This window comes from Peromyscus eremicus, chromosome 1 (assembly GCF_949786415.1).
Source record: "Peromyscus eremicus chromosome 1, PerEre_H2_v1, whole genome shotgun sequence".
NCBI classification, from domain to species: Eukaryota; Metazoa; Chordata; class Mammalia; order Rodentia; family Cricetidae; genus Peromyscus; species Peromyscus eremicus.
This window is the reverse complement of record NC_081416.1, coordinates 165,024,076-165,051,657: the sequence shown is the minus strand read 5'-3', so window position 1 is coordinate 165,051,657 and position 27,582 is coordinate 165,024,076. Positions and strand designations below refer to the sequence as shown.

The following is a 27,582-nucleotide window of genomic DNA, read 5'->3' as shown; positions in this document are numbered from 1 at the left end:
AAGAAAGAAAGAATATTTGTATATGAATTTTCTGGGGAGACAAAATGTATAATTTCTTAAGATTATCAGATATATATTTGAAAGTTGGGCATGGTTGTGTATGCCTGTAATCCCTGCATGAGAGATGGAGAAAAGAACATTAGGTGTTCAGGGCCAGTCTAGTATAGGCAAAAAAGTAATTAAACAAACAATCCCAAAGTGTATTGAACCAAGGCTTAGCTAGACCTGTTGGGTAGAGCACTGGTTCCCCATTTAGTGATGACCTGCTCCCTAGGCCAACATTGTAGGGAGTTCTGAGGATGTATGTGCTACTCAGATCTTGAGTAGAGGTTGATACTGCTGAAGGTTGTACAGAGCACAACATAGTCCTCCCATACACCTCAAAACAGAATAAGTATGTCAGCAGTGTTGAGGTTTAGAAACCCAGTGCTAGACTCAAGACTTAGAACACATAGAATGAATTTAACATGATGTTATAAAAAATATTGGTATATTTTGGAAATTATTGAAAGAGGGAAATAAATTATTCCTCCTGTTACAGCATGTTTTGTAACTAATTATAAAGGATCATAGTTTAGATGCAGGAGCAGCCAGATCTCTTGAGTTCCAGGCCAGCCTGGTCTACCATTCAAGTTCCAGGACAGCCAGGACTGCACAGAGAAACCCCGTCTCAAAAAACACAAAAACAAAACAGAATCGTCTTTGTGTAGACTCCTGTCTGCTTCTAATTTGTGTGTGGGATGCTATGAGCAGTGGGAGAGGAGTGTGTGAGTGGGGATGCTTGAGATATAAAAGTAGTCGATGAAATCATGCTGACCTAAGTCAGTCTGGGAACATCGAGTCACAATCTATTGAAAGGCTTTCTTTTTGTTCCCCAGGGGAGGATCCCGAAGAAGAATGGCCAGCTCTAGTTCTCAGAACATGGTCTGTGTAAGTTGACCTTTGTCTCTTTACATAGGGTGACTTTCAGGTTAGGTGAGTCTTTGCTGTCTTCCTCTTGTGAAGCTTCCCAAGGACCTGAAATCCTCCAGCCCAGTCTGCCCCATTACAGTGAGGGTTGGAAGACCAGAGCACCTCCTGTCTGTGGCTCTTTCCTGCTGGTTCTGGAGTTTTCTTTGAATGCATTCCTGCACATCTGCTTTCTGCTTGGTCTGTGGTCAGGGAGGACTGTCGTTGCAGAGGAGGTGACAGTCCACAGGGAAGCAGGGTCTTTGGGGGTTTCAGAACGTTGAGGTGATGGTCTCCTTTGACTGCACTGGGACTCCTGATTGACATCTTTGGTGTTTTCAGGCTGATGACACAGGGTTTGAGAGTGAATGGCCTCGGTGCATGTGTGTGATGAGATGACCTGCCTGAGGGGCTTTAAGAGAGAGTTCATTGATGAGAGGGAAAGGTCATCAGGCTGTGATTGGGAGGGGCTGTGGTCTCCAGAGTCCAGGAAGACCTGAGACACACTGCTCACCTTGAAAGTTTTTGTTTTTTGTTTTTAAGGAAAACCCCTTAAACCTAATATGCCAGTAATATGAACCCTTACATAGTTTACGGACTCTTACATAGTTGCAAAAATCATTCTTGTGACAAAAAAAAAAATCTTATTGATATCATCTGATACCATAATAAACTCAACCACTCACACTATTTCTTAGTAGTTTACACTGAAACCAGGTGACATTTCTCTCTTCTGGGCTATAACTTGAAGGGTGTGGATGGAATGGAAATACACATTTATTAGATGTGTAGAGTGGGTACCATCATCCTTTACTGGGGGAGGGTGTGCAGTCAGGTACTTTGAACATTTCCATGTCTTCTTCCTGTGCTTGAGTCCTTTCACCTCCGATTTTCCATCTTGAACACTTCCCCAATTTAACTATAATTTGTGTTTGTGGTTTCAGGGGTCAGTGACATTCAGAGATGTGGCTGTTGTCTTCTCTCGGGGGGAGTGGGCCTACCTGGATGCTTCTCAGAAGGTCTTATACAGGGACATAATGTTGGAGACCTACAGCAACCTCGTCACAGTGGGTAAGGCCATCCATCTGTCCCCATGAAAGGGGGATGTGCTCTCTACACTGTTGGCTTTCCTCACTCTGAATGAAAAGACAGGGCTATCTTTCCTGTGGTAGCTGAAGCTGGTCTTGGTGGCCATGCCTGTCATTCCTTTACTCATAAGGCTAAGGCAGGAATATTGTTGTGAGTTCAAGGTCACTCTCAGGTACATAGAGAATTCAAGGCCAACAGGGTGAGGCCGTTTTTTCAAACAAAACAAACAAACAAAATGCAATAAGTAAGCAAATAAATAAGTTAGTAAATATAATTAGGGAGTAGAGAGACAGCTTGGTGGTCTGCTCTTGCAGAGTACCTGGGTTAATTCTTACCACAGGAAGGTGACTGACAGCCATCTGTAACTCCATTTCCATAGGGATCTGATGCCTTCTTTTGTCCTCTATGTGCACATACATGCATGTGGTGCATACTTGTAGACAGATCTCACATAAAAGAAATTTAAGTCAATAGAATTTTAAAGAGGTAGCTGAGTTCCTCACCCTTCCCAAAGGAATATTGTGAGATTTCCTTGGTTGAAAACAGGAGCTTCATGAAGCACCTGCTTTTAGTCCACACCTTGGAGATCCTCTCAATGAGCTCTGGGTTCAGGGAGAGATTCTGTCTCAAAAACCAAAGTGGGGAGCAAACGAAGAAGAAACTTCACACTGCTCTCTGATCTGTACACAGACACACATGCATGCTTATACACACTTGTGCACACACCCTCATAAAAACATAAATACACTGTACATACATGCATACACAACTAAACAAAAGAGCCTTTATGATTTACTTACTAATGAATCAATAGAATTAATTCAAAACAGAAGTGGACACAGTGGACACATTCTGTTTCCCTTAACAAACACTTCCTGTACCTACTTTGTTGTGGAAGTTTGAGGCTGTGAATTTTTCATTGAGCAAATCTGTAAAAATGAGGTCCAAATATGAAAGAAGGCAACATAATTAACAAAATGATAACAGTTTTCATGGCTGGTAATATAACTCAGTGGTAGAGCATTTACACAGCATACTCAAGGTCCTAGTTCAATCCCCAGCATTAGAAAATAAATAAATGGAAATTTAAAAAAATGATATTGTGTTACTGTAGGTCAGACAGTATTCCAAGTACTTGAATATACTACTTAGTCTTAGTATCAGCCCCATCCAATAGATATCAGCAAAATTATTATTGTTGTTGTTGTTATTATTTGGTTTTTTGATGTCAGGTCTCATGTAGCATAGGCTGGCTTTGGAGTTCTTATGAAACTAAGGCTGGCCTTGAACTTCTCATCTGCCTGCTTCCACTTCTCAGGTGTTGCGATTTCATGTGTGTGCCACCATGCCCAGGTTTTATATGGGAAAATTGCACATGGAATCTTAGGAGAATTTTTAACGGCATTGTTAGTGAGCTGCAGAGATGGAGTTTACACTAGACAGTGTAGCATAAGGGTTCATGTTCTCCCCCACTATATGTACTTCCCCTTAAATGACAAGCCCCTGTCTGCATTTAAATGACATTAAACCCTTTTCTGAAACAGCTGGTTTGTCACCCAGCTGGTTCTTCTCTGTCTTCTCTAAAATCTTTCCTCAGGATTATTTAGGCTTTTTTTTTTTAAATCTCTTTTTGCATTTCAAGGGTCTTGTTATGGCTGGCTGCCTGGCTCATTCCCCACCTACTGGGCTGACAGGCATGGTTCACCATGCCAACCTGTATAGACCTTCATAATAAATAAGTCTGTATTTTTAAAAGTCTACACAGGCAACTCATGGTGGCACACACAATTAATCCTAGCATTTGAGAGGCAGAGGCAGGCAGATCATGTAAGTTCTAGGACATGCTGGTTATCATATCAAGTTCCAGGTCATCCTGGAATAACAAGAGAGACTGAGTCTCAAAAAAAGAAAAGTCTCCACGTGTCATTTCTTCTTTCTTTTAAGTGGGAAGTTCCATTTCCAAACCCGATCTGATCACCTTATTAGAGCAGAAGAGAGAGCCCTGGATGGTTGTGAAGAAACAAACAGACAAGCCCAGCCCAGGTGAGTAAGAGGAAGGTGTATCTTGAATTATAATTGGTATTAATAATAAAAACCTGGAGTCAGATATCAGGGTGAAAGCTGGAAGATCAGAGAAGCAGAGCAGCCAGCCACTAGAAAGACTTCTTACCTCTAGGAATGCTGAGACTGAAAGGGGCCAAGCTCCTGTCTCCACCCTATCTTATCACTTCCTCTTTCTACCCAACCATATCACTTCCTGTTTCCTCCTCCCAAGTGCTAGGATTAAAGGCCTGTGCCTCCCAAGTACTGGGATCAAAGGCATGAGATCCCAAGTGCTGGGATTAAAGGTGTGTGCCACCACTGCCTCACCTGTAATGGCCAGCTCCGCACTCTGATCTCCAGGCAAGCATTATTTGTTAGAGCACAAACACAATATCACCACAGGAAGACAGGGCTCCAGAATTGCCAGGCACAGCATGTGGTCGGAGAGTCGCCTCGTGCCTGACACTGGGTTGACTTACTTTCTTCAAATCGCTAACGCCTGTGGAAGAACATGCCTGAGACCTGGGAAGGAAGTTAAGGTCATAGCAAAGGCTGTCACAGGGGCTTCTAGTTTATGAGTCACTAAGTTGTCCTCACCTTTTTCCCTCTTATTGGAGTAGTTACTCTCTTTCTACCATTTTAAATGTATTGTATTACTGGTTTTGTGTGTGTGTGTGTGTGTGTGTATGTATACACATGTATGCAGGTACCCAAAGAGGCCATAAAAGAGTGTCAGATCCCCTGGGGCTGGAGTTACAGGTGGCTGCTGGTACTAGAACCCAGGTCCTCAGGAAGAGCAGTCAGTGTCCTTAACCGCTGACCCAATGATAAGACAATTTGAACACCAGTGAATTCAGGAGCACAGTGAGGCATAGCAAATATTTTAATTGTATATCTTCATAGTCACTCTAATCAACATGTGATGGTGTGACCTATGCTTCTAACTGCAGCACTGGGGAAGTGGAAAAGGCTGATCCCTTGTCTTGTTGACAATTTAGCCTAGTTTGCCTGTCAAGCTCCAGGCAATGAGAGACCCTGACTCAAAAAGAATAGGTAGAGAAGTCAATAAAACAACATGTGAGTGCACACACAACACAGCCTTTTACCCAGCTTGGCATGGGGGCTGTGATGGCTCTTCTTGATTGTCAACCTGACTACATCTGAACTAACTAAAACCCAAGCAGCTGGGTACACCTGTGAGAGATTTTTCTTAATTAGGTCATTTGAAGTGGGAAGTACCACCTTTAATTCATCTTTTGAGGTATAGATCCACCTTAAATCTGGGCTCCACCATCTGATAGCAGCCTGTAAATAGCATGTGAAAGAAGAAAGCTCTTTCATTTTGTCTGCTTCCTTTACTCTGCTGGCAAGTCCATTCCTTCACTGGCATGAGAGCCTACTTCTTCAGATTCCAGCTTGTATTGAAGACCAGCTGAGACATCCAGTCTCATGGAGTGAACAACCCCTGGATTCTTAGACTTTGTGTTGTTAGACAAGCATTGTTGGCCTGGTTGGATGACAGCCTGTAAGCCACGCTCATAAATCCCATATATATATAGAATGAACAGTTCTCTTCCTCCAGAGAACCCTGTGTAATACAGGAGATATATCTGTAATAACAGAGTTTGGGAGGTAGAAGCAGGAAGATCAGAACTTCAAGATTATCCTCAGCTACGTATTGAGTTTGAGGCCAGCCTTAGCTACATGAGACCATATCAAAACATGGGCTGGAGAGATGGTGCAGTGGTTAAGAGCACTTGCTGATCTTACAGAGGATCCAGGTTTCGCTCCCAATACCTAATGGATTTTCAACACCCAATGGAGGCTTTCAGCCACCTATAAGTCCAATTCCACAGCTCTCTTTTGGCTTCCTTGGGTACCAGGCATGCAAATGATATACATACATATTTGCAGGCGCTCACAGAAACACATAAAGTAAAATAAATGAATCATTCAAAATAAACCAAAAAAAATGCAGGCAACAACAAAATCTTTTTAAATAAAGCATCAAAAAGAACTACAGTCATCTAAATATACTAATTGATAACATTTGGTGTCGTGTGCTGTGTCTATGTCAACAACTACATTTTAAACATTTTCTCTTGACCTATTTGATGGTAAGTCACTAATATGACACTTGATTCTAAGTATTTCATGTATCCATTGGTAGGATATTATCCACTAACAACCTTCCATCAATCCTCGTTAATGTAAACAACTATTACTATTATCCTAAGAAAATTACGGTCTCACGAGGATGCTCACAAGTTCAGTTTTTGCTATGGGTTTTCCCATTTTGATGAACATTTTTGGTTTGACTTTAGTTTTGTGGACATTTCAGCATCAGACTTTTTGAATGTATTCACTATTAGGTTTCCTTAATCTTCTTCCCCCCTCCTTTTATTGAGAATAGATTTTTTTTTCACCAATAATGTATCCTTTCTATGGCTTCCCCTCCTTCTATATCTTCCCTATTTTCCCTTGCCCCTCTCATCTAGATCCACTCCCTTTCTGCCTCTTTTAGGAAACAAACAGGCTTCTAAGGGATAATAATAAAATAAAATAAGCTGAAACCAAACTCCCACATTGGAACTGGACAAAAAAACCAAAGTGAAATCACCCAAGAGAAAGCACAAGAATTAGAAACTCACTTGGTTGCACACTCATAAGTCCCATATAAACACTAAACTGGAGGCCATAATCAACTTTTGCACAAAGGACCTGGTACAGGTTGGGTAGTGCAAGTCCTGTGCATGCTGCCTCAGTCTCCTTGAAATCATAAATGCTTTGATCATGTTGATTAAGAGGCCATTGGTATCTTCCATCTCTCTGGCTTTTACACTGTTTCTTTCCATCTCCTCTTCCACGAAGTTCCCTGGGCATTATGGGGAGGGATTTGATGGAAACATCCCTTTTAGTGCTGAGCATCTCAAGGTCTCATTCTCTGCATAGTGTCTGGCTGTGGGTCTCTGCATTTGTTCCCAGCTGCTGCATGAGGAAGCTTCTCTGATGATGGCTGAGCCAGACACTGATCTATTAAGTATAGCAGGATGCCATTAGGACCCATTTTATTACTTCATTTTTCTTTTTGATTTTTAACACAGTAGTATTTGGTTTTACCCTAGATACCCTGGCTGTCTACTCTCAGGTCTTGGTCACTCATCCAGTGTCAGGAATGTTGCACAAATCCTAATTGGTCTTATAATAAAAACCTGGAGCCAGATATTGGGGTAAATGCTGAAAGATCAGAGGAAACAAGCCACAGCCACTTCTCACCTTGCCAACTCCTCAGCAGAAAGGGGAGAGTTCCTGTCTCCTCCCACCTTATATGCCTTTCTCTGCCCGGCCATATCCTTCCTGTCTCAACCTTCCTAGTACTGGTATTAAACGGCGTGTGTGCTTACCAAATACTGGGGGCAAAGGCATGAGATCCCAAGTGCTGAGATTAAAGGTGTGTGCCACCACTGCCTATCCTCTATGTTTAATGTAGTGGCTGGCACTGTCCTCTGATCTTCAGGCAAATTTTTGTTGGTTAGAGTACAAACAAAAATATCACCACATTTCTCCCTTTTTGTCTAAAATTATAAAAGATTATAACTAATATAAGAAAAAGTGTGCACAGTAAGTACAATACATATATACAATATATACAGTCAAGAATTACATTAACAATGTCCAGCTCATTAACATTTGACAGATTCCAAGAAAATAGTCCATTATTTATCCTATTTTGGTGAGTCCAAAGTGTTGTACCTGATTCACTTTCTATCCTAACTTGTATTATCAATTGAAAACTATCTTTTGATGTCTTTCAAACTTATACACTTTACACCTCTTTAGTGAGTTTCTTTTCTGAATTTGTTAACAAGGAAAACTATAACTGTCTAGTCTTCAACTCCCTCAGAGACCTGAGAAGGAAATAATATTACCTGAGTAAGTGGGAAGTGCAATCAAGCAACTTCCAAAAAATTTAAAAAATGACAGAAACATCTGGCTGCCTGGACAGTCACCCAAGGTTCCTCTGCAACCTTGGGGCATCTGTCTTCATCGTACAGACCTAGCATATCTAACAGACTTATCTGTGAAGCAGGATTTTCTGAAGGACTGTCCTCCCTTGTCTTGGCAAGGTTCAGCAGTCCATTTGTGTCCTACTTGTCCCATTTGCACAGCATATTGTCAGCAGTCAAGGTAAGGGCCTTTCCTTGCCCAATGGCTAACTTTTGCCACAAAGAAAGTAAACTTCATGTGGCATTTCTTCCATGCCCATCATCTTCTCTGAGGTAGATTGGTGCTGCCAGGAACAGGCATGTCTCATTGTCATTAAAAAAAAAAAAATAGAACCTGTTATTAAAACATCTTAAATGTCATATTCAGTAGATCTCTGAAGTTTTGGAAGACTATTTGTCTATCTAAAATATATCTGGCCTTGAAAACATACCTAACCTGACTACAAGTTTGATTGTAATAGGTGACCACTAACCTGCATTTCTTTATAGTCTATTTAGTATATAATAGTAACTTTCAAGGAGTAGAAATTTGTATTACATTGTTAAAGGAAATGTATAGGTACAATACCTTGAACAAGATTAGAAATGTATGTACAGTATGTTCTAACAAAAATAATCTCAACTTTGTGTCAATATACACAATTTGTATACAATATACAAAAATCCAATCCAATGTAAAATATTTAAAGCTAGTAGTTGCGTTTGAAAAGTAGATTCAGTAATCTACCTTTTTAATCTTATCATATCCATATCCTCACTTTCTTTTCAGAGTAAATTCAATAATCTACCCTTTGTCCTATCATTTCTATATCTTTTTTTCAGAGTAGATTTAGTAATCTACCTTTTATCTCATATCTATATTTTTTTTCTTTTCAAAACAAGGACCCTGAATCTAAATTTGTTTAGCTTTTTTCCTGGCCATTACCAGTAACAACTTGTAATCAATAACCCTAAACAATGACTAATATCCATAACCCATTGAATGACCAAAAACCAACCACCCCACCTCTTGGGAATATGGATGCTGTGTTCTTAAATTTACTTCCTACTGTCTGGGGGCGATGGCATCTTTAGGGGATCCTGAAAAGAAAAATTTGGGTTACTTGTCAAGTCCTGGGAGAGGTAACTATATCATTTGTTGTCCAGTCTCTGCATAATGGGAAATCACAGTGTTTGTCTGAATTCCTGGCTAGAGTAGTCTATGAGGTTGTATCATCTCAGCTAGCTACCTCGAAATTGTCCTGAGCTGTTTGTAGTCCAAAGCCAATCTTTGGGTAGTGTTTGTCAACTTAATGGCGTTATCATAGTTGAATCACATCATCTTTTTGGAGACTTCAGAGGTTGCATTAGGTCAGATTATTCCTTTTCTTGGTAATTTTTTCCAGATAGTTCTTCCTTCGTCTTTGGATTTTTTTATTTTGTTTTTTTTTTTTTTTTTTTCTGGTTTTTCGAGGCAGGGTTTCTCTGTGTAGTTTTGCGCCTTTCCTGGAACTCACTTGGTAGCCCAGGCTGGCCTCGAACTCACAGAGATCCGCCTGGCTCTGCCTCCCGAGTGCTGGGATTAAAGGTGTGCGCCACCACCACCCGGCCTCGTCTTTGGATTTTTATTTGATCAAAGGTCTGTAAATTCCTCAAGATGATTGTTTTTATTATCCTGAAAAGACAAAAACAAAACCCTTCCCAACCCTAACTTTGGGGAGTTTCCCTTTTGGCAAGTTATATTTGATGAAAGGAAAAGCAATTTATTAGTTTTATAAGTTAATTTAGATTGAGTGGTCACTCTGTTTAATGAACTATCACTTCTTTTAATCAAGTGGTCTCTCTTGTTCAAATATAATCTTTTAGTTGCTCTGGGGAGGAGTTTCCTCCATGATGATAGGAAACAACTGAACCAAATTTGACATGGGGTCCCACAAAAGGCTCTTCAAGGCATTTCCCAATGGCAAAGGATTGCCTTGACTGTCCCTTATTGAACTACATTCATTAGTCCAATGTCTGCCTTTGCCACATCTTCTGCATACTCGAGAAGGGAGGGGTGTTCTGTTGGGATTATTAGCGAAAACATTGTTTTTAGGAACACCCTGTTCACAGTCCCTTTTTAGGTGCCTTGTTTACCTCAATTGAAACACCTACCATTTCGATTTTTCTTCAAACTTCTGGATATCACCTCTTCCAAGCGTCATGATGGTTATGAGATTCAATATTGATTGTATCTTGGATCCATTCCTCTAGGGGTGCTGATCTTGCCTTTAATGGCCTAATTACCCTCTTGCATTGTACATTAGCATTTTCAAAAGCCAGAGATTCAATCATTATTTGTCTAGCTTCTGAATTTGGTATCATTCTATTTACTGCTGAGGTCAGTCTTTGTAAGAAATCAGTGAAAGTTTCTTTTGAGCCCTGTTTAACTTTGTAAATGACTCAGTTTTCTCTCCTACTTCTTCAATTCTGTCCCAAGCATTCAAATCTGCTGCATGGCATAAAGCCAGGGTGTGGTCATCATTTAAAGATTGCCTTTCTACATTAGCATAAACTATCTCCCTGATAGTTGGTCTTGGGAGATTTCAATACCTCTACCCTACTTTTTGTTCAGTGGTCGTAGCCTCATCCTTTCACAAAGTCCTCCATTGTAATTGGGGACCAGCCTCCAAGACTGCTGTAACCAAATCTCTCCAGTCTTGAGGGATAATTCTATTACAAGTTGACCATGAGTTTAACATCTGCTTCATAAAAAGGTGAGTGCATGCCATATGAGACTATCACTTCCTTGAATCTCCTAACATTTGCACAGGAGTCCGTTCAGTTCTTACACAGTCTGGGGGATATGTGTCATTTAGCAATCCCTGTAAGGTTACTGGATAAATTAAGATTGGCTTTTTGAAAGCCTTATACTTTTTGTTTGTTTGTTTGCTGTTTTGGTTTTTCGAGACAGGGTTTCTCTGTGTAGTTTTGCGCCTTTTTTGGAACTCAATTTTTAGACCAGGCTGGCCTCAAACTCACAGAGATCCTCCTGCCTCTGCCTCCCGAGTGCGGGGATTAAAGGCATGCGCCACCACCGCCTGGTGCCTTAGACTGTTTATCTGTAACCTTATAATGCAATGTTGAGATTGGTTCTCCTTTAAATCCTCTGAGTATGAATATCTCTATAATGTGTGTTAATGAGTTTTTCTAAAACATTCATCTTGGCACTCATATTAACCAACTTTTTTAATGATAAAAGAGACATGATCAAACAAATAATACTTATAATTGAAATTACATAAATCCAACCTACATTAATTATCCTCTCATTTAATTGTTCCGTTTTCAAACTATCATGCTATCAAACAGAGACCAAACGCCCTCCATTGTAATAGTGTTTCCCATTTTTCAGTATGGGAAAAAACTCTGTTTGTTTTTTAACTAATTCCCCCTTTTAAGAAATCCCAGTTGACTCTCCAGATCTGCTGACAATAACGATTCAGATGACAGTGAAGTGAGGCAGCTACCTAGTGTGGCAACAGCCTGAGGAGGGGGTCCAGGGAAAGCCACAAGCCACTGGGACAGGGAAGAAGCCAAAGAGCCAGCTGTCTGCACTGGAGAATGTTCAAAAACAAATAACTCTTGTGGCTTTTGCAGGCAAAGGTCTGTGGAGTCTCCTGTAGAAAGGCTATGACAGAAAAAAATCTAAGACTCCTTCAGAGGGCTTGGGGAAGAAAAGGAAAATCTAGCAGCGGGGTAGTGGCTCTGGCTGTGTGCACCTTTCACCTGAGCTGGTGGTGGCTGTAAAGTCACAGGCAAGTGGCTTTTGTGTGAATTCATGCCCTAAAAGTTTTATGCCAAATATAACACGAATCATAATTGGTCTTATAATAACCTGGAGCCAGATATTGGGGTATATGCTGAAAGATCAGAGAGACAAAAGGAGCAAGCCACAGCCACTTCTTATCTCACCAACTCCTCAGCTGAAAGGGGAAGATCCTGTCTCCATGAATCCTCAGACTGAATGACCCTGAGTCCTCAGCCAAAATGGGAGAGTTTCTGTCTCTTCCTGCCTTATATGCCTTTCTGTGCCCAGCCATATCACTTCCTGTCTCAACCTTCCTAGTACTGGTATTAATGGTGTGTGTGCGTCCCAAATACTGGGAGCAAAGGCAAGAGAGCCCAAGTGCTGAGATTAAATAAAGGTGTATGCCACCACTCCCTAGCCTCTATGTTTAATCTAATTTCTGGCACTGTCCTCTGATCTTCAGGCAAATTTTATTGGTTAGAGTACAAACAAAATAGCACCACATAGGAATGGGTTTCATCTCATAGATCTCATTCAGTAACCACAAGCCTTGTGCCACCATGGCTGTAGCATATCTTGCTGGGAGGACAAGCAAGGGTTTTTGTGGGCTTGGTCCAGGGGTTTGTGGGTGGCTTGGTGTTTGTGTTTCTCTTTTACTAGTGTGTAGAGTACCTTCCTGTACCAAAGACACTGGAACATTGGGGTGTAGGCTGAATGTCAGCAACAGTTTGACTTATCCATGTTCAATGAGCTGTGTAGGTGTTACCTTCAGCTATGCGGCATTGTCATCAGTTTTTGCACAACAGCCTGTAGTCTTGGCAACTGCCTTCTTTTGGGGCTTCTATAGCACCCTTTGGCCAACAATTCAATTAGATGTAATTCAGCCTCAGGGCTGGAGATTTCATTTGGTGACAAGAGATGATCAGTTGGAGCACTGTCTCCCCCATTATCTGGCAATTTGTTAGATTGCCTACATATATGCATATATTTTAGGAAGCTTCTACTATATTGGGTTTCCATACTGGTCCTCAAATCCCCCTTAATTTTAGCTATCTCTTCCCATATTTCCTTTACTAGTGCCCCCTTTTCCTCCCCTTCCCTGCTGGGGATGTCTTTCTGTTTGCTGTGAATGTGTTGCTCTGATTGATTGATAAATAAAACACTGATTGGCCAGTAGCCAGGCAGGAAGTATAGTATAGGCAGGATAAGCACAGAGGAGAATTCTGGGAAGTGGAAGGCTGAGTGAGGAGATGCTGCCAGCCGCCACCATAAGAAGCAAGATGCAAAGTACTGGTAAGCCACAAGCCACGTGGCAACTTACAGATTAATAGAAATGGGTTAATTAAAGATATAAGAACTAGATAGCAAGAAGCCTGAGCCATTAGGCCGAACAGTTTAAATAATATAAGCGTCTGTGTGTTTGTTTGGGTCTGAGCAGTAGAAGCCGGGTGGACACAGAATAACTCCAGCTATACTTCCCAACTTAACTTCTCATTCTAGTCCCCCTATCCAACCAAAGCTATTGTATTTCTCTTTCCTAACAAGATCTATGTGACCCCTAGTTTCTTACTTTATACCTAACCTCTGTGGTCTACAGGTTGTAGGTTATCGTTGATTTAACAGCTAGTATCTTTATATATGTGATTACATACCATATTTGTCTTTATGGGTCTAGAATACTTTACTCTGATAACTTTCTGGTTCCATCATTTACCTACAAAGTTCATGACTTCAATTTTTTTGTGTGCCTGTCCTGGGTCTTGCTCTGTAGACCAGGTTGGCCTCAAACTCATACAGATCTGCCTAGTTCTGCCTCCCGAGTGCTGGTATTAAAGGCATACGCCACCGCTGCCTGGCTCAAATTATTTTTTTAACAGGTGAGTAATACTCCTTGTACCACATTTTCGTTATGCATTCTTCTGTTAAGGGACATCTATCTTATTTCCAATTCCTGACTATTATGACTAGAGCATCAATGAACATGTTTGAGCAAGTGTCTCTGGTAGGATGAAGGATCCTTTGGGTATATGCTCAAGAGTGATATAGTTGCTTCTTGAGGTAGATTGATTCTCACCTTCCTGAGGAACCATCACAAAGATTTCCACAGTAGCTGTACCAGTTTGCACACCCACCAACAGTGGACGAGTGTTCCCATTAGTCTACATACTTGCAAGCATGAACAGTCACTTGTTTTACGAATTACCATTCTGATGGGTGTAAGATGAAAGCTCAAAGTAGTTTTGATTTACATTTCCCTGATGGCTAAGGATGTTGAACATTTCTTTAAGTGTTTTTCAGCCATTTGAATTTTCTTTTGAGAATTTTGTTTAGATCTGTACTCCACTTTCTAATTGGGTTATTTACTTGATCTCTAGTTATTTGAGTTCTTTATGTATTTTGGATATTAGCCATCAATTGGTAAATTGGTAAAATCGTTTCCCATTTTGTAGGCTGCCACTTTGTGTGAATGACAGTGTCCTTTGATGTGCAGAAGCTTTTCACTTTCATAAAGTCCCATTTACTAATTGTTATTAATTAATAAATCTCTATGCCTGTGCTAATAGTGTTCTGTTCAGAAAGTCTTTTCCTGTGCTGATGAGTTCAAGGCCATCCCCCACTTTTCTGTCAGGTTCAGTGTATGTGGTTTTATAGTAAGGTCTTTGTTCCACTTGAAGCTTTATGCAGGTTGGTAGGTATGGATCTATTTGAATTCTTGTACATGCAGGTGTCCAGTTTGACCAGCACTTGTTCAAGATGTTTTCTCTTTTCAAGTTCGTATTTCTGGCTACTTTCTCAACAATCAGGTGTCCATAGGTGTGTGAATTTGTGTCTAGGTCTTCAATTTGATTCTCTTGATCAATGTGTCAGTTTTTGTGTCAATACCATGCTATTTTTATTACTATATCTCAATAGTACAACTTGAGATTGGGGATGTTGATACCTCCTGAAGTTCTAAGAGGCAAATTCATAGCACTGTGTACCTACATAAAAAAATAATTGGAGAGAGCTCATACTAGCAATGTAATACCACGACTGAAAGCCCTAGAAGCAAAAATAGAAAAAGAAAGAAAAAAATTATGCCAAAAAGGAGCAGATAGCAGAAATAATTAAACTCAGGTCTAAAATAAATAAAATAGAAACAACAAAGGAAATACATATTGGTTCTTTGAGAAAATCAGTAAGATTTACCAACCCTTAACCAAAGTAACTGAAAGGCAAAGGGAGAAGATCCAAATTAACAAAATTAGAGATGGAAAGGAGGACATAATAGACACCAAGGAAACCCAGAGAATTTTATTTCCAGATTTCCCTCAGTTTGGGTTTTCTTAATTGATTCTATTTCTACTTCCAGGTTTTGATCTGTTTTGTTCGTTTCCTTCCATAATTTGTTTGTGTTTTCATAGATTTCTTTAAGGGATTTTTTTTCATTTCCTCTTTAAAGTGTATCATATTCATAAAGGCAGAACCTGGTGGCCAGGTCCATTTTGATATGTTAAATAGGCACCTCATCCTTTTGTCCCAGGTTTGAAACCTAACACACAGGAGAAAAGAACTAAGGTGCTCCACTAGGATCTGCTTAGTGCCCTAGGAATGAGGTCAGAAAGTGGAGAGGCTACAGCGGATGGTCTGCTACAGAGCTGGGGATGGGACTGGGGATTGAAGGAATGGAGGGAGAGGTGAAGATCTGCAGTTAGTCTACCTGTTTCACTGACCAGAGTGCCTTTTGGGTTTCCAGGGAATCTCTGTTCCAGTTGTGGGTTGGGATAAAGCAGTGAATGGAGAAAAGGAAGTTTGGAGGTGTGAATCTGTGTGATCATCTAGAGATGGGAGCAAGGATGAAGGGCAGGCCACAGCAGGTAGTTTGCTGCAGATCTAGGCATGAGACTAGGGGAATGGATTTGGAGGTGAAGGGGGAATAGGTAAAGATCTGCAATGAGCGTACCTGTTTCCCTGGCCAGAGATCCTTAGTTTTCTGTAAAATTCTAATGTATTTTTCCCCCTTTCTTTCTGTTTTCTTTTTTAGCTTGTTCTTATTTTTTTCAGACAGGGTCTCATTGTCTAGTCCCAGCTTGCCTGGAACTCATGAAGTTGTTACCTCTGCCTTTTTGTTTCTGGGATTACATTTGTATACTACCACTACCAAAGATTTTTGCCCCCTCACCCCCTCCCTTTTTTTTTTTTTTCAGAATTCCAAATCCAGGCCAGTTTTCTTTTTCTTTTTTGTTTTTTGAGACAGGATTTCTCAGTGCAACTCTGGCTGTTCTGGAACTCTATAGACCAGGCTAGCCTTGAACTTAGATGAAAGGTTTCTGTACCCTGATATTAAGCTTCTCCACTGACACAGTAATCCAGATCAAACCAAATCAAACCGAATTAAGAATTAAAAGTCCAGGTTTAATGAGTAAAATGCTCCTGGATGATTGTTTCGGCCTCCAGAGAGGAGACAGGAGAAGAGACCTAAAAACCACATGGCCATTCTCTAAGGGGCAGTTTAAAAACCCTGTAGGTGTGATCTTGAGCATTTCTGGGAGATGAGAGGCCTTTTGGCTGGTTTTCTGAGACAGAGCAGGGTTTGAAAAAACAGAGATGGGGAAGGAAGGACTGAGGTGGAATTTCTGTCTGAACATTAGAGATCCTCCTTCCTCTGCCTCCTGAGTGCTGGAATTAAAGATGTGCCAACTACTGCTTCTCCAGGCCAGTTTCCTTAAAGGATGACAGATAAATTATGTATTTGTATAGTATAGATCTTTTTTCTCAGATTTGGTTAAAAAACTTTCACCATAGGGTATGTATTTTAAATAATATGTAAAGAAGCACATCAGATTTTTTTCAGTATGGTTTGTTTTAATCTTGTAAAGCAGGTAGGTGTACCTCCTGTTTCCAACCTGTTCCACTTACTTAAACTTGCATTACTGTTGCTTTCTTTGCTTGCTCCTGTTCAGCTTCTCACAAAATCCTTTGGAGTCTGGCCATTCATTAATGGATGGTGTGTGTGTGTGTGTGTGTGTGTGTGTGTGTGTGTGTGTGTGTGTGTTTACAGGAAAATAAAAGTCTTCCTTTCTCTGTTTCTTTCAGATTTGGAGTCAGATTATAAAGTTCAAAAAACATCTCCAGACAATCGTATTTCTAATACAAATTTACCCAAAGAGAGCGTAAAGCATATAAGTAAAACTTTTGACCTCCAAGGCTCCAGTTTTAGTAATGGACCCAACTGTATTACATCCAAGGCACTACAGAGTAATCAAGAAGGAGATGCTAATCAAAAGATTACAAACAAGGAAAAACTACCTACTGACACCTGCCAGACTCCTACTCATAATACAAAAAAAACATATGAATGTACTGAGTGTGGGAAACACTTTGGTTGTATTTCAGATCTTATTCAGCATCAGAGTATTCATACTGTCGAGAAACCCCATGAATGTAAGGAATGTGGGAAAGCCTTCAGACTCCAGCAACAGCTTAGAAGACATCAGAAGTCTCACAGTGCTGAGAGACCTTTTGAATGTGATGAATGTGGAAAGGCTTTTCAACTTCCCAGCATGCTTAAGTACCACAAAACCATTCATTCAAGTGTAAAACCATTTGAATGTGAGGAATGTGGGAAGTCCTTCAAGCTAGTCTCCCACCTTGTTGAACATAGGAGTGTTCATGCTGGTGTGAAACCCTATGAATGTAAGGATTGTGGGAAAGCCTTCAGACTCCAGCAACAGCTTAGAAGACATCAGAAGTCTCACAGTGCTAAGAGACCTTTTGAATGTGATGAATGTGGAAAGGCTTTTCATCTTCCCAGCCTGCTTAAGTACCACAAAACCATGCATACAAATATAAAACCATTTAAATGTGAGGAATGTGGGAAGTCCTTCAAGCTAGTCTCCCGCCTTGTTGAACATAGGAGTGTTCATGCTGGTGTGAAACCCTATGAATGTAAGGAATGTGGGAAAGCCTTCAGACTCCAACAACAGCTTAGAAGACATCAGAAGTCTCACAGTGGTGAGAAACCTTTTGAATGTGAGAAATGTGGGAAAGCCTTCAGACTTCCCCACCAACTAAAAGGACATCAGAAATCTCATAGTGGTGAGAGACCTTTTGAATGTGAGAAATGTGGGAAGTCCTTTAAGCGAGTCTCCCACCTTGTTGAACATAGGATTATTCATGCTGGTGTGAAACCATATGAGTGTAATGAGTGTGGAAAAGCCTTTAAACGTCGCTCAAACTTCTTGCAACATCAGAAAATTCATACTGCTGAGAGACCCTTTCAGTGTAAGGAGTGTGGAAAGGCCTTCACTGTTCTTGCAGAGCTCACTAAGCACCAGGACATTCATACTGGAGAGAAATCATTTGAATGTCAGCAGTGTGGGAAGATATTCAGTTGTGGTTCATTGCTTTTGCAGCACCAGAAAATTCATACTGGTGAGAAACCCCTTGAATGTAATGTATGTGGGAAGACTTTTAGGCTTCAGTCATACCTTTCTGAGCATCAGAAAATTCACACTGATGAGAAAACTTTCAAGTGCAAGCTGTGTGGGTCAGCCTTCAGACAAAAGTCCCAACTTAGTGAACATCAGAGAATCCATACTGATGAGAAACCATATCAATGCAAGGAATGTGGAAAATACTTTAGTCGACGTTCAAATTTAACTGGGCATCAGTGTATTCACACTGGAAAAAAAACCCTTTATTTGTAAGGAATGTGGGAAAGTCTTTAGGGTTAATATACATCTCATTTGCCATCAGAGATTTCATGATGGTGAAAGACCCTTTGAATGTAAAGAATGTGGAAAGGCTTTTCATATTCCCAGCCAGCTTAATTACCACAAAAACATTCTTCATACAGGTCAAAAAACCATTTGAATGTGAGGAATGTGGGAAGTCCTTCAATCGAGTCTCCAGCCTTGTTGAACATAGGATTAGTCATACTGGTGTAAAATTATATGAATGTAGTCAGTGTGGGAAAGCCTTTAATCATTGATCAAACCTTAGTCAACATCAGAAAATTCATTCTGGTTTGAGACCCTTTCAGTGTAAGGAATGTGGAAAGGCCTTCATTGTTCTGGCAAAGCTCACTCAGCACCAGAACATTCATACTGGAGAGAAATTTTAATGTGAGCACTGTGGGTCAGCCTTCACACCTCAGTACCAGCTTACTCAACATCAGCTAATTCATACTTGTGAGAAGCTCTTTTAATGCAAGGAATGTGGGGGACCCTTTTGATATTATTACCAATTTTATACTGGTAAAGATCCTTATAAATGTAAAGAATGTGGGAAGTACCTTACTTGTGATAGATACCGTAAAGCACATCAAGGAATTCACACTAGTGAGAAGAAACTTTACCAATGTTAAGAATTTGGTTGGAAGCCCTTCAGTCAAATGAAAGTTTGTTTGACACATAAGATTCATATTGGAAAGAATCCTTATAGATGCAAGGAATGTGGAAAAGCCTTTAGCAGTAATTCTGAGCTACCTGTATATCAGAATTCATAATGGTGAGAAATCCTATGAAAGTCAGAAATGTGGGAAAATGTTTAGATTTAGTTCAGCCTTCACTGCACAGCAGAGAAGACATACTGGCATGAAGCCCTAACTCTATAAAGAATGTGGAAAGACCGTTAAGTAGAGCTCAGTCCTTAACATAAAGGAAACCATGCTGGTGTGAAACCCTATGAATGCAAGGCATGTAGGAATGTTTATTGAATTAGCTCAGCTCCTAAATCCCATCAGAGCCCAGTAGGCTTGAAACTCTGTGAATGTAAAGAATGTGAGAAAGCCTTTATTGTAAATGGTAAGCTTACAAGACATTGAAAATCCATAATCATCAGTTCTATGCATGTAAGAAGGTACACAAGCCTTTGTATGGAAGTTTTACTGAACATCAGAGGACTCATGGTCAAGACTGTTCTGAAAAGAATGTGGGAAGAATAATCTGCCCTAAGATTTGGTCAACATCAGAGTATTCATATATTCTTGATGCCAAGATCCCTTATAGAATCAGTGTGGAAAGTATGTTGTTCCAAGGAGGTATTCTGTTGAGAATGTCTTTGAATGTCAGAAATAATAGGGAAGACATCATGTTCTTGATTTACTTTCATCTTGTTAATTTTATAAACTTAATATATCAATCACTTCTCAGCCAACTTAGGGAGAGCAGTTATTGGAACTAGGTTTATTTGTAGCATCTTCCTTGTCACTATTAACATCCTATGGCTTCTGTTAATGGCCAGCACAATATCTGCCAAAGTCATGAGGACAAGGTTTTAATTGATATAAAATCCTTGAAAGAGTATTTGCTTCATGCCCTCATTATGTAAAGTAGCTTTTAAAGTGTTCTTGTTTTTATAGGCATTACTGTAACTGATATGAAAGGCAAATCATACTGCAGATACCATAGAAAATCCTCATGCATTTCTCCACTATAAATTTAAAATAACTTCATTCTGTATACATCTAATGCATGAAAAGGTACATGAAAGGACTTTCATTGAGAATCCATTCTTTAAGTATTTGTGTGGAGTTGTTAAATACACAACTGTTAATGAATAAGTACTTTTTTTAAAGGGGTTAAACACAGAAATTTCAAAAGGTGAAACCCTATAATGTATGCTCTCTGCCCAGACATTAAGATAAGCTATACATTTGTGACAGGGCAAGACAGTGCAGAGGCTCCTCCATCTCATATTCTTGCTGAGGCCATTTTAAGTTTGAGCAGAATTTGATGGAGAATCTTGTGAAAAATTCCCCAACTATAGTCTAGGAGCCAGAGGTCAAGATCATCTAGCTACCTTATCCTGGCTTCTGTTTAACTGTGTGCTTGGGCAAAGGCTCCCTTTCCAGCAGCTGAGCAAGATAATAGGATGTAGTTTTTTTCTTTTAATAGCCCTTTGCTCTGAATGCTTGGGGCTACACTTCGATCCCAAATACCTGAGTGATGTTCCAGCAAACTGGAATAATGACTTTCAGTTGGCTATAAACTCTTATCTGAATGGTCTTCTCTGGTGACCTTCTGGTAAAGCATTAACAAAAATAGCCAAAATTGAAACTACTTATAAAAATACATGTGTGAAATTTTTTATATATATGGAAAAGTTGGAAGACTCAACAACAGACTTCTATGTCCCACCCAGATTCAAAATTGTCAACAGTTTACTATGTTGATTCTGTTTTTCTGTGTATATGGGTATTTGGGGCTGTACCATTAAGAATACCTTTTAAAACCTGATGGTGGTGGTACACACCTTTAATCTAACCAGCACTCAGGAGGCAGAGACAGGTGGATCTCTGTAAGTTCAAGTCCAGAGTGATGTACATAGCTAGTTCCAGACAGCTAAGGTGGGTACACAGAGAAACCCTTTCTGAATTTTTAAAAGAAAAAAAAATATGCTTTAGAGTTAGGTGTGTGTGATAGTATATGTCTGAATCTCAGTACTAGGAATGTGAGGCAGGACAATCAAGAGTTGGAGGCAAGTTTAGCTACATTGTGACTTCAAGTCCAACTTTGGCTGTCTAGAGACCCTTTTTTAAAAAACAAAGTTTTAGACTTTCCATTTTATAATTTACCACAGCAGCTAAGATGGAGTGTCATCTCTGCTACAGAACCATATTATTAAAGAAATGACCCAGACACTCTTGTTTGGGTAGACACTCCCCACCCCACCCCCTGCCCCAACCACAGGCTGTGCTTACCCAAAGACCAGGTAGGCCAGCCACCCCATGGATCTTCCTCACTTTCTCAGTCTCCTTGGGTAGACATCATCTGCCCAACCACAGGTAATGCCTGCCAGAAGACCTTTCTGACTCTCTAGCACTCAGCATATCAATCCTCAGTTGTCCCTCAACCCTCATTGCTGTGTTCCAGCTCCCAACTCTGGCAGACACCCCCTGTCTAAAGCACAGGCCATATCTCCCAGAAGATCAGGTAGCTGCCCACCCATGGACATCCACTCTCAGTGAACCCACCTAGGACCCAACCCTCAACCCCTTCCCCTCCTTGTTGCCATATCCCAGCTTCCAGCTTAGGTGGAGACTTCCTGCTTGGACCATAGGATACACTACCAGAACTCCATCTAGGCAACCGACCCACTGACCTACATTCTCTTGGTGCCCTACCCTAAACACTGGCCCCCAATTCTCCCTCCCTTGTCTCTGTGTACTAGCCTCCAACTGGGGCAGAGACTGGTGCTGGGTCAGAGGCCACGTAGGCTTCCAGAACTCCAAGTAGCTTTCTCTGCCTGCAGAATTCCTAGACTCTTGGTTCCTCCCCTTCACTATCCCCAAACCCCCTCCCCTCATCACTGTGTCCCAGTCCCCAACTTGGGCCCAAGACCTCTTGCTCAACAAGAAACCATATTAGCAACCAGACGACTAGAGAGGAAACAAACCAAAGAACAAAACACCCATCCAACAAAGACAAACCCAAACCTAGATCTATAATCACACCAAACTCAGATGCTTAGATGCCAGCATAAGAACACAATCAACAACTGGGTCAGTGTCACCATCAGAACCCAGCCATCCTAATACAGTAGGCACTGAATATTCCAACACATTTGAAACATGAGAAAAAGGACTCAAATCCAACTTCATGAAGATGATAGAGGTTCTAAAAGAAGTGATTAAATTCCTTAAAGAAATCAAGGAAAAGACACACAGATAATTGGAGGAAATGAATAAATCCCTTCAAGAAAGCTAAGAAAAACAAACAGTTGAACCCAACAAACAAAAACTTTTTAAGACCTGAAAAAAGAAATAGCAATAAAGAAAACAAAACTAAAGGAATTCTGAAAATTGAAAATCTAGGTAAATGAACTGGAACTACAGTTGTAATCATCACCAACAAAATACAAGAGATGGAAGAGAGAATCTCGGGCATTGAAATATGATAGAAGAAATAGATACATTGCTCAAAGAAAGTGTTACCTATAAAAAGTTCCTGAAACAGAAATCCAGGAAGTCTGGGACAGTAAAAAAAAAAAAAAAAAAAAAAAAAAAAAAAAAAAAAAAAAAAAAAAAAATCTAAGAATAATAGAAATAGAAGGAGAAGAACCCCAACTCAAAGGCCTAGAAAATATTTTCAAGAAAATTGTAGGAGAAAACTTCCCTAACCTAAAGAGGGAGATGACTATAAAAGCACAAGAAGCATACAGAACACCAAATGGCTTGGGTCTGAAAAGGAAGTTCCCTTGTCATATAATAATCAAAACCAAAACATACAGAAGAAAATATTAAAAGCTGAAGGGAGAAAGAACAAGTAACATATAAAGGTAGGCCTATTAGAATTACACCTTACCTTTTAGTGGAGACTCTAATAAAAGCTAGAAGGGTCTGTGCAGTCTGTCCTGCAGACTCTAAGAGACCACAGATATCGGCGGAGACTATTATACCCAGGAAATGATCCAGAGTTTTAAGAAACTCAGAAATTTGTCATTAGCTTTCAAACTCTGCTTTTTACAAATTTATGTATCCTAAGGAGAATCCAATATAGATAAAGATTAGGCCTTGCTCTGTCCTTTATTTAATTTTCAGTGTTGATTGAAGCTAGGTCCTTGTGTATGGCAGATAGGAGCTCAATCACCAAACTACATAACAAGCCTTTAGCCACTGTTGCCTTCTATCTAAGGAATTTAAGGTTCAGATGACTCATTTTGGATAAGAATACATTAAAGATTGTGTATCTTTTAACATATCCAGAAGCGCTTAGGTGGCAGCTACCACATTATTTAAGAAATTAAACTTGTTCATTTGGGTAAGGTGGTGGCTGCCAGAGGTTCACTAAAAGGTCTAGCTTGTTGTGGATATGTAATCTACATGGAGATACTATTACATTCAAATTTTTATAGTTATGGATACTTAAATACTGGGTCAAATGTAAGTAAAAACCAAAATGCTGAATGAAGAACATAATAATGTCAACAGAATTCAAGTTGTGTGGTATAACTGATGGTACAAAATTAATACCATTCAATGAAAGCAGGGAACAAGACTATTTTGAATGGACCCTTGTTTTTGTTGTCATTTTAACCCCAAATATAAGCACTGTCCCTGGCATATGAGTAATTGACAAAGTTGGAAAAAGTTAAGCATTCAAGTCAAGAAGCTACAGAAGAAACCCTAAACCAGTATAAAGATGGCATCAGCAGTAAATGAAAATTAATAGGAGATAGTTTCATATTTTAAGACATACTTATTTTATGTATATGCATGTCTTACCTGCATGTTTTCAGACATTTTATTTTATGTATATGAGTATCTTGCCTGCATGTGCACTTTCTGTGTGCCCTGGTGCCTCAGGGTGCCAGAAGAGGGTGTCAGATGCCACTGGAACTGGAGTTAGGACAGTTGTGAGTCACCAGGTGAGTGATGGAGACTGAATTTGAGTCTAATGTAAGAAAATACAGCTTGTGTTCTTAATTGTTGAGCCATCTCTCCAGCCCTGATGATGATAATTGTAATGTCTAAAGAGAGAAATATTTCTTCAAGATTACAAATATACACAATTTTCCTCCATTTATTTTTTCTAGAGTTATTTGAATTTGGTATTTTACTAGATTCTAAAATATATTGTTACAATGCCATCTCAAAAATTTACCTCCATTTTGTTAATGCCTATCTTGAATGATACCTTCATGTGAATGATCTTTTTGGGATAGGTTGCTCTATTTCTAGTTCATTGTGGTGAAGAGAGTTGTCTAGTAGAAAATTCAGTAATGGGTAATGTCTTAGGGTTTCTATTGCTATGAAGAGACACCATAACCACAGCAACTCTTATAAAGGAAAACATTTAATTAGGGCTGGCTTACAGTTTCAGAGTTTCAGTCCATTATCATCATGGTGAGAAGCATGGCAGTATGCAGGCAGACCTGGTGCTGGAGAAGGGGCTGATAGTCCTACATCCAAATACACAGTGCTTGCTTAAGCACTTGAGACCTCAAAGCCGACCCCCTAGTGACACACTTCCTCCAACTAAACTACACCCACTCCAGCAAGGCCCAATAGTGCCATTCCCTATGAGTTGATGGTGGTCATTTTCTTTCAAACCACCATGGGTAACAATCACCTTGCAAGATACTGTATGATTATGCTTGTGTTGTATAGAAACATAGATACACTTGTGTATTTTACATGGTGCTGTGTGGTCATGTGTGTACAATGTGGTTGTGTGTGTTTCCACAGTGTCAAGAGTTATTGAATGAGCAATAAATTTACAACTGGTGTCAGTCTTGCTGGTTACAGTTTGTCAAGTGTGGGCAACCAGTTCCCACATTTATTTAACCCAGGGACTCTTGAAGAATGAGGGATAAGAGACTTAGGTAGAAATAAAGAGGGGAGAGAAACAGAAATGCTCAATAAAATGTTCAATGCAGGATAGCCTCTGGTGGGCCTGGATATTTATCCACCAGACCAGAACTTTATTCCAAAGGCCTTTTTATAACAATGCCAAGGGGAGGGACAAAAGATCTCTCCCTAAGCTCGCATTAGGACAGGTGTACTTCCCTAATCAGACCTTTCACCTGACTCTGTCCCTGAGTGAGTTGTGTCCATCTGCCTGTGCATACAGTGGCTTATTGCCAGAGGAAAAAATGCTTCAGGGCTTCACTTTCCCAGGTAAGTGAGGGAAACCAAAAGCACTTGAAACAAAGCTTTTTAGAAAGGTCCTTTCTCTGATAGAAAAGAGAACTTTTCTCCCAGATAGTTCTCCATCCTGTCCTAGCTCAGCTCCTCCACCAGATAGTGTCCCTGATGCCTCAGTGCAGCTTTACTGCCTTCTCCTTGCAGTAAAGACCTCCAGTAGACCCTTCCCCAGGTCTCATACCACCTCTGTTGTGGCTTCACCTTGGGGGAGGCTGTCCCTGCTTCAGCTTTCTGCCTGCACTTGCTTGCTAGGCTCTAACTGTAGGGAACTTCTGGCTGCTGTTTTTCTCTAGCTTAGAGAGACAGGACTTAGCAGAGAGGATTTGCCATATTCTAAGAAGTTTCTTGTTTCTAAAGCCTTTACAGGTGATTCTCCCATACTGATGTCTCCAGGTGAATCTATATCCTTACAGAAAGAGAATCTCTGAGAAGCAAAGACCTGGAAGGCTTTTTAGTTTTTCAGAGAGAGGTTAAGTTTTTCCCCAGAAAACTTTCAGTTTTTGAGAGAGAAAGACCACCAAGTTTTCCCCAAAACTTCTGTTCTCTGAACTTTGGCTTCATGGCTAGAAGGAAACTAATTCTGTTGATATGATGTTTCCATACAGTGGCAGTGCTAGCAGAGTGAAAGTTTTATTTCATCCTAATTTGCCTCAGGGAAAATTCTTTCCTCTGCCAATTGGGACCAAAAGCTTCCCACAGGAATCTTTTTCTTCCTGTTAAGCTCTTTGATAGATATTTCCTCTGATTCTTCCTCAGGATTTTGCATTCATATCCTCATAGTTAGAAAATTAAGGGCATAGTTTGTCTAGTTGCTTATCTTAAAGTTTTTTCTTTCTTCTAACCCAATATTTCTGTATACTACCTTAATCTAAATTTCTTCCTACACTATTTTTCCTATATTCGACTTTGCATTTTTCCTTAATTTTTATAGATAGAAATTAAGAGAGAGAGAGAGAGAGAGAAAAAAAAAAAACCTAGATAGAAAGAAACCTATGTTGCAGCCTTGTGGCATTTCACCGCCTAACCTACACACCTGAGAATAACATACCATCACCTTCATATTTCAATTCCTTATTGGCATGCCTCTCACTCGTGGTGCCCCCTCATTCCTTTGGCCAAGTCCTTGTTTTTTTTGTTTTGTTTTGTTTTTTTTTTTTGTTTTTTTTGCCTTTGTCTTTGTCCCTGTTCACTGGCACAATCTGTGGGAGACCAGATCCCACATTTATTTACCCCAGGGACTCTTGAGGAATGAGGGATAAGAAACTTAGGTAGAACTAAAGAGGGGAGAGAAACAGATAGAAATGCACGATAGCCTCGGGAGGGCCTCGGGAGGGCCTGGATCCTTATCTGCTAGCCCAGAACTTTATTCCAAAGGGCTTTTAATAACAATGCCAAGATGAGGGGCAAAAGACCTCCCCCTTTCTAGATACAGCCAAGTGTAGACCCTTACAAACACCTGGTAGTCAGGCCCATGGTCCAATCAACCTCTTAATGCAGTCCTGCTGGGAAAAGCCACTAGGAAACCTAGGTGGGCTCCAACAATCAAGTAATACCAATTTTGCTTGATAGCTATTTGCTGACTATCACAGGTTCTTTTATTCCAATCTTAATTACGAATATGAAGTCTTCTATTGCACGTTAGTATGTCACGGTAATGTGCAAATGTGCAGGTTACAAAATATCTGGGTTTTGGATTTTTCAGAGTTCAATGTGGCTGTGCTGAAGTCCAGACACAGCTGACAGAGGCCTGTGGAAGAGTCTAGAGAGACCAGGAAAACACTACAAACTACAGGTATTCAGGAGTAGAGATGTGGTGGTGGTGGTTTGAAAGAAAATAGCTGGCCTCCATAGGTTTATAAGGAGTGGCACTATTAGGTGTGCCTTTGTTGGAGGAAGTGGTCACTGGGGGTGGGCTTTGAGATCTCAGAGGCTCAAGCTATTCCTAGTGTGGCTGTCACTTTTTGCAGATGTAGAACTCTCAGCTCCTACTCTAGCACTGTACCACCCACCATGATGGTAATGGACTAAATCTCTGAACTGTAAGCCAGCCCCAATTAAATGTTTTCCTTTGTAAGAGTTGCTGTGGTCATGGTGTC

General features: G+C 40.2%; 1 pseudogene; it reads left to right on the top strand.

Moving 5' to 3' along the window:
• Positions 1-1,898: 1,898 nt before the first annotated feature.
• Positions 1,899-19,217, top strand: LOC131924128 (zinc finger protein 780B-like; annotated as a pseudogene).
• The last annotated feature ends 8,365 nt before the right edge of the window (positions 19,218-27,582 follow it).